At 38.6% G+C, this 12,498-nt stretch overlaps 1 long non-coding RNA gene across 1 annotated transcript in view; it reads left to right on the forward strand.

Annotated features, from left to right (window-relative positions):
- The window catches only part of LOC116094335, a 24,764-nt gene extending 19,403 nt beyond the window's left edge, over nucleotides 1–5,361 (forward strand). Inside the window, exons 2-3 of the long non-coding RNA XR_004120050.1 lie at nucleotides 2,824–3,023; nucleotides 5,026–5,361. This is a non-coding gene — a long non-coding RNA (uncharacterized LOC116094335). The remainder of the gene's footprint in view (nucleotides 1–2,823; nucleotides 3,024–5,025) is intronic.
- Nucleotides 5,362–12,498: the final 7,137 nt, after the last annotated feature.

Raw genomic sequence — 12,498 nt, forward strand, 5'->3', positions numbered from 1 at the left:
TTTTCCCCTGTGCCCATGTGCTCGAGGCTCTTCCCCACTGTCTTTTCTATTAGTTTGAGTGTATCTGGTTTGATGTGGAGGTCTTTGATCCACTTGGACTTTAGCTTTGTACAAGGAGATAAGAATGGATCAATTTGCCTTCTTCTTACATGCTCACTGCCAGTTGAGCCAGCACCATTTGTTGAAAATGCTGTCTTTTTTCTACTGGATGGTTTTAGCTCCTTTGTCAAAGATCGAGTGGCCATAGGTGTGTGGGTTCATTTCTGGGTCTTCAATTCTGTTCCATATTCGATAGCTTCCAAATGTGGCTTCTGCTCCTGCTCTACTTTGCCTAGTCTCTATTTAGTTGCTTCCTGATGAGTCCCCTCCTCACAGCCTCTGCTCAGTTGGTAGTCTTTTGATGTCTGGCACAAGTATGCCCATTTAAACTCAACTAGTTAAGACCATATGGGGTCAATTGTTCCTTATTTTATGTCTGAGCAATCCTGGGGCAGAAAAACTAGTCCTTGTTTTCTTTGCTTTTTTGTTTTGTTTTATTTATTTTTCATCAGTAAAACAAGGAGGTCAATATTACTTGCCACATGAGTCCAATAAATAAAGTCAAGAATTAACAACAAATAATAGACTATAGATGGTGTAGACGTTTCAAGAGGTGTGTTCTTCTACACACTGAAGCTTTAAACCTCTTACAGAGTAAATATGAAATATCTATTTCAAAATATAAATATGTATTTACTACCATTCTCATTACTCATTACTGTGATAGTTTACTGACTTGAAATGAGATGTAAGTTGTTTTGACACATAGTTTTAGAGGGTCCACCATGGCAGTAGTGGTGTGGCAAAACAGAACAGCTCATAGCAAGGTGGATAGGAAGGAAGGGAAAGGGAATTGCAGGACCTCTGCTTGCTTTCTCCTTTTGCCCCTTTTGCTCTGTCCAGGTTTTCGGACATGAAGGTGATGTTCACATTCAGAGTGTACATTCCTTTCTCATTTAATCTTCTCTGGAAAGCCCCGACAGATAACATCCAGAGCCATAACTTAACAGTCTCCTAGGTGATTCTAAACCCAGTTAAGATGACCGTGAAGCTGAGCCATCACAAAATCAGGTCTGAAGAATGTTTTACTGATAGGTTTAGGACTCCAAATATGACCTTAGAGATCACTCTGGAGCCCTTTATCTGCCTTTCTAGGATACTCCCAGAGGTCTTTCCCAACTTAACTTCCTACTGGGAAAAAACTAGGCAGGTGCAAGCAAAGTTTTCTTTTCAGGGGGAAATATGTCATGAGTTGTATAAAACTGCAAAAGTGGCCAGAAAGGAGATTACTGTCCCCATTTTACAGATAAGGAAAGTTAATCTCAAGGAGGTTAAATGAGGCACTAGAGGTCACATTATATTTAACAGCAGCCTTAGGATTAGAACCCTGCTCTGCTAGGTTTTGCCCTCCATATTCTTTCCGCTGTATGTTGCTGGAGAGCCTGAAAGGTTATCACAATACAGAGAATGATTATTCAGCCACAGATTGATTAACCCACGGGGGAACCCAATCAATGCTAGTGGATAGCTGGGAGAAGCACTTCTCATTCTACGTTGATGTTTTTACCAGGGCAGTACAATCTCTCCCATCTGGATCAGAATCAGCATTCCAAATACCAGAACAAGCTAAATTACTCTTTCCTTTCTGTCACTGCATCTGTCTTTTGGGGGTGGTTATATATGCTGCTAACATTTTTAGCTGGCAGCCTGGAGTAAATCTCTTTATTGTTCTGCTTTATGTGGGCAGTTCCAGCACCTCTCGGATGTGCGATGGTGGACGATAAATCTAATAAAAGAGTAAATATTCACGTGACTCAAAATGAAAGTGCTAATGTAAACTCAAAAGCAGCCTGGAAATTCTGGAGGTCATTTACCATTCGGGAGGGTAGATCTGCTGGCAAGCATTTCTCCTTTGAGTGGGATGCTGGCTCCCATTCAGGAAATGGTGTTTTAAGGGTGGCCTGGATGACTTGAACTGAGAACTTGTTTTACTTAATCTTGAGAGAGTCAAGGTATAGCTAAAAGGGAAGTGAGATTCTATTTTTATTTTTTTACTATAGAAATATGAAGCACATGTGTTCCTTTCTTTTTTATAATGGTCCCAATGTAAAGCTATTCATCAATTACAAATTTGTTTTATTTTGCCATGATGCCCTGTAATTTTTTCATACATTTACCTTTTCTTTGTGAGGATATAAAACTGAAGATTAATTTTGTATTAATTGGAATGCACACAATGCTCTTAGCAGAAGTGTCTGCATTTTCCATTTATCATATAACATCTGCTTTTTTTTTCACTAACTGTAAAGAGCTCCACTTTTCTGCTTTTATATTTGAAAACACTTTATAGTCTACATTTTGGAGTTTGTTATTGCATCTGATTCTTACTGTATCCTATGAAGTAAAGCTTGGGAGATTTCACTTTCTACTGTGGACTCAGAGACATGAATGTGACTTTTTACCTTGAGAGAAGGTTCATATTGATTTAGTGCACAGTCTGCTGGGGCAGTCTCTTTTATTCCAGCATCCCATCTTCAAGTGATTTTCCAGACATTTAAAGAATATAAAAATTTATACATTGTTCCTCAATTTTTAAGGAGCAGGTAGAAGATGAAGAATAAGGAAACTTTTATTTAGGGTGAAATTAGGTAAATTCCATATTTGTATCAGTTTTCTGCATTATCATCCATTTACTTTCTAATTTTTAGATTATGCAAAATAGATTCAAGTTTATTTCACTTCAAAACTATTAAATGGCTTCTGTCTTTTTTTGGGATTTTTCAGTGATTTTACGTGACTATCATCAGAAAAAAATGGACTATTTCTACAATCTTTGACCTGTCTCTTTAAGATGTGCAACAAGGATGAGGAGCAAGGAATCTGCAATATTCTTTATAATTTCATGGGGTCTTCTGAGGAAATGTGCCAATTTTATGGGGACTCGTAGGGAAAAATTTTGATTTCATGTGGATTCGAGTGAAAAGGTAAATTTCATGGGATTTCTAAAAATGGCTGGATTTCTCAGGATCCATGAAATCCATGACAGCCATGGAGAAAATGGGCTGCTCCTGTCATGGAGTAAATTCCAGTGCAGTTTGGCCCAAAAGTTTATTTCTTATACACCTGCTATTATATGCACTGCATACTTTGTATCTCTGTAGACCATTTACTCTCTTACTGATGTCTGGGAATGCCAGAGCTGGTACTTTGTTACATACCAACAAACAAGAACACATGGGGACAAGGTTGTGAGCCACTATGAACATGTACAGTATAATCACTAACAAGTAATGACTCACCTGTGTGGTATGTTGGGGTCAAGACCAGTGTGGTGGAACCTGGAGTTGTGATGTTGCCAATTAGGCAATGGGAGGATGCCATGTTCATAAACATGGTCATCACAGAGAACAGTTTCCTCGTGCTTGAAGAGATCTTAGACACCCTTGTGGGTCTCTTACTCAGCGTTTCTCAACCTGTGGGTCCCAACTCTGGGAACACACACACATTTCATGGTCTTTGGAACTGAGACACCACTCAGTAGGAAAATTACAGTTATGAAGTGCCAAAGAACGTAATTTTATGCTTGGGGGTGCCTAAGACCATCGGAAATATGTGTTTTCCTATGGTTGCAATCCTGAGGTTGAGACCCACTCCTCTAACATGCTGTAACGTTTACACCTCTGTATCATGGTGCCTATGAGAAGCTGCTAAGAGTTGAAGCTCAAACCAGTGGACCTAGATTGTCAGAGATTAGGCTTTGAGAATCTGCCTTTGTGCTTTAGCTCTCAAGTAAATCCCATCCTGTCATACTTCCAACTGGAGAAGCAAAGTTGGTTCAAATACACACTTTTCTTCCCGAATCCTCTGCTCCAATGCCTCATATGTCCTCGGAATCTTTCATACTTAAAACCTCTTTCTATAGAAAACAGGCAAATGGCCATTAGTTGGTCCTGTGATTGGAGCTGAGCTGAATTGGTAGGGAAGAAAAGATGCTGCAGCATGCATGGATATTTATCATCTCCCTGGAGGCACTGTGAGCACAGCAGCTACAGCAGCTAATACAGCTGTGTTGTTGGTGACCATCAGAGCTACCGTCATGTGCTTTTTTCCACCCAAAAGCATGAACAGCTCTCAGCAAAGTTCCAAATTAAACAGTATAATTTTAAGTCATTTTATGTGATACCCATTTTTAGGAATCATCCAGCACACATCCAGCAAAGGCTCATTGGTCTTAACATGTGAGCCAGTGTCAGATCTCTGTGCACACAAAGCTGACCAACAGACATAATCGAGATGTCCGTGGACATAAGAAGTAGTGTGGATGTAGGAACGATATTCCTCATTCTTTGCCACTATTCTAAGATTTCTAGCATTGCTAGATTCGTGCCTACTGAATGAGCACAGTGCTTCCCCATCACTGCAATGACAACATTTCCTCAGGTTTTCAAAGTGCCTTCAAGGTTAGAACATACAGATCCTCTGATAACCATTTATATTGCCCTACTGGACCATATCATATGCACACATTTCTAAAATGGAAATATTCTACTGCCCCAAGGTTTCCTGGAGTTCCCTGTTCTTTTCAGGGTAATAGCAAATCATTAACACATGGAACCTCTCTGGTCTTGGACACTAGCACATCTCAGGTCTTGTCATCTAAGCTTTTGGGAACACTGGTTTTTTAAGCACTTCAGTGCTTCATGAAGCCCTGCATCTAGACCTGTATTTTTCTGACCCTAAAGTATGATTTTGTTTTGCTCATCCAGAACTTAAGAATCAATTTTTTTTTGCTGAGGCATCGGCGCAGTATGATTAGACAGCCTCTCATTTGTCTTGTCATAACTGTACCCAGACATAAAATTGTGACATTGTTGTGCTGTTCAATCTATGAAAGAACTTCAATATTTTTCTTAAATGTTTATATTTCTTGTTGTTGACCTGCAAAATCTTAAGGCTATGCTCTTATATGTCCTTCTGTCTTCACAGGTCATGGTCCTTTTGATGACACACAGTACTTCAGCCATAGCTACAATTTGCTTTTTAATTCCTAGAAATTCTCCACCCCAAAATAATACATGAGCCTCTACTCTAAGGCATATCCCGAAAGCTATTTCCTGATCGCACCACCTGTATGACTCTTGCTCATTCTAAAGAACTCAGCACGATTTCAACGTCATGAGAATTTATGAAGGATCAAGTATCATGCTGTCTAGTGAGACTGGAGAAGTGAAGGACATGTGGTCTTTGTCTATATGTTACTAGTGATCTACTCATAAACTTAACCTCCTGATGCTCAATTAAAAGTCCCTTTTGTCCATTGAGTCTTTATTACAGCACTTACCTTACAATATCCTACCATGGGCTATGAGATTCTCAAAGAAAAACAATGGGCCATCTCTCTATTTACATGTATTCAGCACCTGACTTAGTTCTTGGCTCATAGTAGGCACTTGACTAAGGAGTGAAAACCTGGAAAGTCTATCAGTTGTCAAGGCAGGCAAAATAATATGTTAGAAAGGTCTTGACTATTGGTCCTGGGGATAATTCCTCCATATTCTAGTTCTGATTATTACCATGAACATTTTGTATTCTAAACTGTTCCCTAAGCACTGTCTCTTTTCTTCCCCATTCCTCATGGGGAGTTCCTTTTGGCACCAGTCCCAGAGCTCCAACCTGGCATCCCTGACTCCATCTACTCCCCAGAAAAGGGAGAGGTCGGATCTCCCATGTGGATCTTGGGTGTAAGTGATGGGGTTCAGTTAGAGTTCCCTTTCTAGTCCTGAACACATCAAACAGTACAAACCAAATGCTGGATATACAAATTTCCTCCTGTCCATTTAAATCAAAGGTAGAAGAAAAATGGAAAACAATTTGGATGGTTTTATTTCATTTTTAAAATTTTTTTTTCGCGGAGTATTTGGTTTCTTAATGGTCAAAAACTGTTTTTCTACCTAGATTGACTGTTGATAAATTTTATATAAAGTTTTAAATTCTGAAAAGAATTCATTTCAAGAACATAGTTTAGGTGTTGAAAGCACTAGACTGCTTTTCCAAATGAGACAAACTGACAGTGGCATCCTTTGTATTTTTACCAATACATCTACTTGGAACCTAGTGAAAATAGTAAGTGTAGTTTTGAGTATGTAACTCATGGGGAATAAATTCATAGTTTTAATATCCTGGACAGAGATGATTTTCAAAAATCAGAAACTTACCACTTTCTATATAAAAGTTTACAAAACAAAATTTTTAAAATCTTCCCTGAAAGTAGTGTTTTTTTAAAATAGTGTTTTTTTTTTTAAAGCCCCACCAAACACAAGACAAATTGCAAACCATAGCTGTTTAAATAATGATTTGAAAACAACCCTACCAAAATCCTTTCTAGTAAATAGTTTCACTGTTGTCCCTGGTAATAATAAATATAGATATGAGCAGTATGTCACTTTTATGCTATACAGCAAGAAAGGAAAATATTCTGATAAAAGAATCAAGGGTATGGATCAAAATAGCTTCAACAATTCATAATTTAGCTTGGATGCTGGGCCTGCTCACTCTCACTGTCAAAGGCGTAGGTCACAATCTAAAACATCAAGGGTTGGGCTCCTGGCTCTGGCAGTTTCCTTTAATAATGTTTCTTGATAGTCTGAAATTCTCTGATCCGCTAGGATTTTTTTTTTTTCATTTTTTATTAAGACAAAGTTTTCCTGTGTAGCCCTGGCTGTTCTTGACTTGCTCTGTAGACCAGGCTGTCCTCGAACTCAGAGAGATCTGCCTGCCTCTGCCTCCTGAGTGCTGGGATTAAAGGTGCACTCCACCACGCCCAGTAATCCTCCATTTTTAAAAATCTGTTAAATAACAAAAATTTCTTCGTAGATTTATTGTAAGAGTAGTAATAAAAGTAGACCGTATGTGCAAAATGATTGAATTAGCTTCAGGGTACCATACAATATCAAGATGGTTATTCCTTTCTCATTCACTTTGCCTATAGTGTCTAATTATATCCTTCACAAAGATGGAAACCACATAGATGGACATGGTCTGGAGAAGCCCTCAACTTTTCCAAAACCTTTAAGAGTTCATCACTGTTTATCCAGCTTAAGTCCATCTCAGACTCACTCCTTGATGTTATTTTAAGTCTTTGGGTACCCCCTCACCCCCGACTGACAAGCCCCCAAACAAAGCACTTGCATTTTCACAGGGAAGCTGTACGGGGAAATAACTATCCTAAGTAGAGAATTTTAAGTGGATTTCTTTAAGATTAGAGCTTAAAATTCACATTGCTGTCTTCAGACGTATTTTAAATGAAACGAGGTCGCAAAGTTAACGCGTCCCACAGAAACGTCGCTCTGTTTCCTTCCCTGATTTGGTTTTAAGAAAATGTCTACTTCAGACAGCTTCATGCTTATTGTGATTGGTGTTTTCTCCTTCCTTGGATAATTGCATTCATTTTATTTTTTTCCTCTTTGAAATGAATTGTAGTTTCTATTTTGGACTCTGTCCTGATGATACAGGCTTCACTATTGGATATCGGGGATATCAAACTGGGCAATCGAAGTGGCTCATTAGTGGGTTCCTACCCCCATGACACATGAAGAGGACAAAGGGAAAAATCCGGGGTTCCAATCACTACCCCTCAAATAGTGTCCTGCAGCAGCCACCCTTAGCCTTCATATAAGATTCACGACAATTCTGGGACTGGCTTAGCTCTGACACCGTATTAGATATGTGAAGATCCAAGCGGCTCTCTACATAACTCAGGGCAGAATAGGGATTGCTTTGTAGGCTCCCCGGCTGTTTTAAAGTTTGCTTTTAACCCAGTGACTTTGAAATTTTTCAGTATATTTTTTTTGTGTGTATATGCGCGTGAGCGGGGAAAAAAAAGAGTCAGAGAGAGGGGAACTGATGTTCCCTAGGGGCAAATTGTGGTTTGTGCTTCTCTTTATAGCAAAGGTTTTCTTGCATTTTATCTTCTATCTCCTCTTACAAGCTAAGATTTGAGCAGTCCTTTTCTTACCAAATTTAAGGGATAGATGCTATAAGGACCTGAACTGTCCACTCGGCCTGAAATGTTTTCTCATGAATAGAAGATAGATGAAGGAGTCCTCTTTAACATCAGATAATACTGTGTAGCATATGGACCTTTTCATTAGAGTTCCAGACACCAAATACCTTTGTAGAAAATTCTTGAAGTGTTCACTGCAAAAATAAATAAGTAAAATAAAATATTATATTTTTATAATTATGATCCCTACCAAGAGTTAACAGAATGTATTTTTTTCTTCTAGTAGAGCAGAATATGGTAAAGCAGAGGATATGTCCATTTCCTGAGATCATCTGGACACTTCATCTTGTAATTTAATAGTGTTACCACAGGAATCCTAAGGGCTAAGTCTTTGGAATGTAATTTGAGACAAGCAGAAACAGGTTCAGAAAGGCTAAATGATAAATTGAAATACACAGCTGATACACAATAGATCTGTAATTTAAAATCATTTTGTCTAATTTCAAAGCTCATACATTTACCCTGGCTCCTAGCACCTCACAGAAAGGGTAAAAATTTGAGGTGTGGACTTAGCCAGCGAACAGTGACAATTTATGATCTAGTTCTCTGTTTCGGAACAATCCTTCCATGAAATGCTAAATGTGCTCCATATTATATTTCGAGGCTGTCAAAACCCCTGGGTCCTGGTAAATTTTTAACTAGGGTGAGTGCAAAATTCAGCATCTCTACCTTTTCCCCTAATGACAATACTCCTGGAATCTCTCACAGATGTTCCTTGAGAGATTTCTTCCTTTGCTCTGTGTTAGCATTTTTCCTTATTGACACACCTTCTTTACCTCATTTTCTACATGATGTATTGAAATAGATAGTACAAAGGCAAAATAAGTGTTTACAAATTGAGCTACCCCCCCCCCAAGCCCTGTTTTATTAGTCTTTTGGGAAACTTTCACAGATTTCCATAGTGGCTATATCAGTGCCTACCAGTAGCGACTGAGGATTTCTCTTGTCCTCATTCTCACCAGCATTTTTGAATTCCCTGTATTCTATGATCAGGACCCATATTCAGGAATCATGAAAGGTTCACAAGAAATAGCATATACTAATACGCCTTCTAAATTCTTTAATCATCAGCTGTTCCTAAGGAACCTTTAATAGGCTTCCTTTCTTTCATACCTGTTTTACACCGTGCAAGGGTACAGATTAATTTATTGCTAGAAGTGGACAGTCTTGGGGCCAGTCTACTTTCCTGTTAAATACTGTTTTAGGCACTGGTGGATAGGAGACTAAACAAAACAGAAGTTTTGGTTTGTGTAGGTAGTCCTTTGTGCTTTGTGTGTGTATGTGTGAGGTGAGAACTTGTTGACATGTGTGGAGCAGAGGGAAACAGCCCTTGTCTAGCATTTTTCAGAAATAACAAGGAGGCCAGAGTGGCTTGAAGCAAAGAACACAGTGACTAGTGGGGCAAGCCGCAAGGGGTTAGCTTGGGTAAGGTCTTTGCTAGAGATTGCATTTTCAGTGTTATCCAAAGATATTTAGAGTAGAGGTTTACTCACAAATACTGATGGGTAATGGTAGTACACAGGACAGGGAAGTTCTGCTCGACACACATCAACAGTTTCCTACCTTGCACATAGCACACTCTCATGAAGGACTACCTACCTAAACCAAAATCTTTGCTTTATTTATTCTATTATCCACCATACCGAAAATGGGGGCAGTTCTAGTAGGATTCTCCCGTTCTCTTTGATTTCCAGCTAGTATGAAATAATTGGTCTCCTTGGCATGTCCCTGTGCCCTCCTACTATGCCCTTCTGCCTTGATGCAGTACCAAAATACAAAGAGCCAGTCTCCACTGGTGTGAAAACTTGTAAAAGGATGAGCCAACATAAAACTTCAGTCTATTTATATTTATTTTATTTCATTGTCATTTTATTTTACATTCATCTCGTGCGTATGAATGTTCTGCATGAATGCGTATTTGCCCATTACATGCCTGCCTGGTGTGAATGTAGGTCAGAAGAAGGTGCCACAGCCAATGGAATTGGAGTTACAGATGGTTGTGTGCCATCATGTATATTCTGGGCACTGAATCTGACCCTTCTGAAAGAACAGCAAGTATTACTAAATACTGACCCATCTCTCTAGTCCCTTAAACCTTCCCTTAGGATATTTGTCACAACAATGCAAAGCTAATATACTCTTCTATGCTATGACTAACACACTGTGTTTTTGCTTCAAATAAAATGGCTAACATTAGAAAGAAGATGGTACACTCCAACTACTACATTCAGAGCAAATAGAAGATCAAACATCCAACTGTTGTTTTTATTAACTACCTGTGGACACATTTAAAGGGTTTGGTATAATATTGAATGAGATTGTGCACATAGAGTTCTGCATTGGTTACCTTTGTGTAGGTACATCACAGTAAGTGAAAGCAATTTAAAGAGAATTGCTCTGGTTTCTCGTATCACAGGGTTCAGTCAATGGCTATGTGCATCTGTGCACAAGGGCAGACCATCACATTGGCAAGAGGATGTGGCAAGCAGGTGAGGCACATGAGGGAGTAGGTGAGAGAGAGGAAGAGACTGGGGATCATTTATAACCTTCAAGTCATGCCCTTTGGGACCTTCCAAGTAGATGTCACATCCTAAATTTTCCATAATCTCTCCAAATAGTGTCACCTTCTGGGAACCACATCTTCATTACATGATCCTATGGGCGAAGATTTAGTATTCAAATCATAACAATCCAACACACCCTAACATTCTCAACATGCTATCCTACGATCCAGCATCAATATGTGAAATGGAGGTCACTTTAGGCACTCTAACTCAATGTCTTACTTGTGTGATTCACTTCTTGAATTGCTCACCTTTAATGCATGAATGACAGGGCCTCTGCATCACAGGATTACTATGACCATCATAATGAGACCATAAAATGTCCAAGACACCACCATCTTTACAGTGACCACTCAGTGCTGAGATTTTGTGTATGACTAGATAACATTTATGCTTGACAAAATGGTATCAGATGTTATCCTTTCATAAGACCTCTGGGAAGTAAATTATGTATTGAAATTTTCATTTTGTAAAAGTTCAGAGAAGTGAGGTGACTAGTTCAAGACCATTTATCTAGGCAATGGGGTCCAGTTATGGAGCCCAGGTGCCCCCATTCCAGCTGCTCTTTTTATAAGGATTTGTTCCAGATGCATTTGGATATTTGCACAGACCTAAGAAGAAATTAAGATAAGCTTCCTAAGTCAAAATTATTCTTTCTATTTTATCAAAACTTCCTAATAAAGCCTCTGTATATCTAATTAGCATGCATACTAATAAATGAAAGAAATGACATGAGAAATGAGAATCCTCTAGAAAGAAGTTAAATTTGGGCTGCTAGAACATAAAGTATACATTTAAGAGATGGTACCAATCAGTTGTTGACACATTGGATAATTCTGAGAAAACTGCCTAACATCTTGAATCTTAGTTTCTTCATCTGCTAAATGAAATCTCAGTATATTCTCATATCTGCTGGCTAGATTTTCCAAACTATATGCCAAGATAAAGATGGAAACACTTCGAGAAAAAATGCTACATATACCACATGTGTTGCTACTATTAAACGTCTCTAAGAAAATTCAGATGTAGACACCTCTAGCGTACCTTCTGGGGTTCATTACTAAGCATTCAATTAAAAACTTAAATTCTTTTGCTTTCTAGGGGAAGGGTGAGTATAGACTGAGAACGTTTTCCCTAATGGCTTAAATTCGTAGAAGTTTTCTTACATAGTTTAGAAAAACATTGTCTAAGCCTTCTTTTCCTTTTAGCTTTTCATCATTGAAGCAAACCCTTGATGTTTTATTCTATCCAGACACCGATAACAAAAGACTATAGATTGGGTCACATACATACAACCAAAGCCTACTTCTTATAGTTCTGGAATCCAGGAAATCCAAGACCAATGTGACAATAAGCCAAGTAACTTGTGAGATCCACCATGCTGACTCACAGAGTATATGGAAGTTGATGTTCTCCATTTGATGTGTCCCTGTGTAGCAGAGACAGCAAAGACCTCCTTCAGGCTTCTTTTATAGTGTCTCTAATACTACTCCCAAAGTTTTCATGGCTGAAATACCTTCCCAAGGGCCACATCTTCAAGTACCTGCATACTAGGAATTAAGTTACAATGTCTGAATTTAATGGGCATGCAGAAAATGACATTAGTATCTGACTTTCTCTACTACCAGTAGTCATTGCCATGGGTAACATTTTAAACCCCTATTTGTTTCAGTAAGCATTTATTCTTTTAGGAGAGGACAAGAAGGATCATCCTAAACCTCTTGGAGCCCAGAAATCAATGAAGAAAAACAATTTTGCAAACAAACTGCATTATTAGAAGTTACACCAAGGAATTTTACAGAGCAGAATAGAAGTAAAGTTCAAAGTGTGCCT

Source organism: Mastomys coucha, unplaced genomic scaffold (genome assembly GCF_008632895.1).
Source record: "Mastomys coucha isolate ucsf_1 unplaced genomic scaffold, UCSF_Mcou_1 pScaffold16, whole genome shotgun sequence".
In the NCBI taxonomy this organism is placed as follows: domain Eukaryota; kingdom Metazoa; phylum Chordata; class Mammalia; order Rodentia; family Muridae; genus Mastomys; species Mastomys coucha.